Below are 1,507 nucleotides of genomic sequence, written 5' to 3'. Positions count from 1 at the left end.
GGGCCAACAGAAGGGAGGAGGAAAGAGGGGGCTGGATCGAGTATTCAGCAAACGATGAGTCAAGCTGACAGCGTAGCCAGTGGAACAGAACAGCGATGTTGTTTCTGCCCACTTTGTCCCTAGCTGGGTGTGCTGGCCAGCAGTTCAGGCTGGAATGTCAAGCACTGCTCAGCCAGGTGTCTGTCAAAAATCTTCACTTGTTCAGGTTGGGTGGTTTGGGGTAGAGAAATGGTCCCAATCAGAGGGTGTTTGCTCCTGCAACAGCTGCTCTGTTAATATCTTGAACTTGTTAAATATCGCAGGAGTCCTGGGGTTTGTGGAAAGCTGCCATGCTCTCAGCTCTGTCAGCCTTTATCTACTGAGGTACGTGCTGCTGTATGATGTCTCTGTCAGCTGGGTAGGTTTAATCTTGCTTCTGACTGTTTTCCTATTTAGGTGTGGTGTGCTCAGTGTGTCCCTGTTCCTCTAACATGAATGATTCTCTCTCTCCTCCAGGTGTGTCTAGTAAACCACAGGGTTAGCACTTGGTGATGCTTCTGCTTGGCTGAAGTCTGGGGAGCTGTGGCAGGCTGGTTATATAAGCCTGAAACTGCTGTTTCTTTGGTTTTATCAGCCTGCTCAGCATTAACGGTGAGGCCGTGCTGCACCCAGGAGGAGCGTGCCCAGCAGGCTGAGGCAGGGATGGTCCTCTGGCGAAAGAAGTCCACTGGATCTGGGTGAATCTGCAGGGACTGAAGAGAGATGTAGTATCTAAACATGGAATGTGCAGGGATTTCAGCAGCGTATTTATTGAGGCTGGACTGATGCTGCTGTATGATGATGAGGCTTTAGCATGCAGATCTTTCCCTGTACAATCTCAGAAGCTGCTGCTCTAAAGTGTCCTGGGCTTTTTCTATATTGGATATGAATTGTAGAGGTCGAAGCAGTGCTGAAACCCTGTCTTGGCGGGGTGAGGGACTGCTCAGGGTCTATGGTAACTAGGAGAGCACGGTGGAATGCAAAAGCTGAAACACCTCTGAGACAGACACTTGTCAGATTTTTATTTTTCCTGTCAGTGTGCAGTACCTACAGCCTGCCTACTTAATTATACCCCTGGAAAACTCCAATCCTTATGCTTCTGATAAGTTGACAGGAGTTTAGGCAGTGATGCTCTGACCTATTAGCTAATGCAAATTTAGTGAAATCAGCTTGCCTTGAAACTGGAATGAAGCTCTCTTTCAAAATCTTGGTGTCGATACCTGCCATGCGACAGCAGGAACTATACCATAACCAGATCGCCTCTTTCTGAGCTCTGACTATAAAGTTTTGCAACTTGATGTTTATATGAGGGCGCTCGGATCCTCCTTCACAAGACCGCTTTGACACAACACGTACTTTACAGCTATGGCTGTTCCTGTCCATAAACTCCTTCACTTGGTTCATGTGTTCTCTGCTCAGCCTCCAGTGAGCGTGCATGGCTGGAATGACTTACCAGGTGGAGCTTCTTCCCAGGAAACGCTTTCCTGCT

This window comes from Buceros rhinoceros, unplaced genomic scaffold (assembly GCF_000710305.1).
Source record: "Buceros rhinoceros silvestris isolate BGI_N320 unplaced genomic scaffold, ASM71030v1 scaffold7380, whole genome shotgun sequence".
Classification (NCBI taxonomy): domain Eukaryota; kingdom Metazoa; phylum Chordata; class Aves; order Bucerotiformes; family Bucerotidae; genus Buceros; species Buceros rhinoceros.
Note: the sequence above shows the minus strand (reverse complement) of the source record.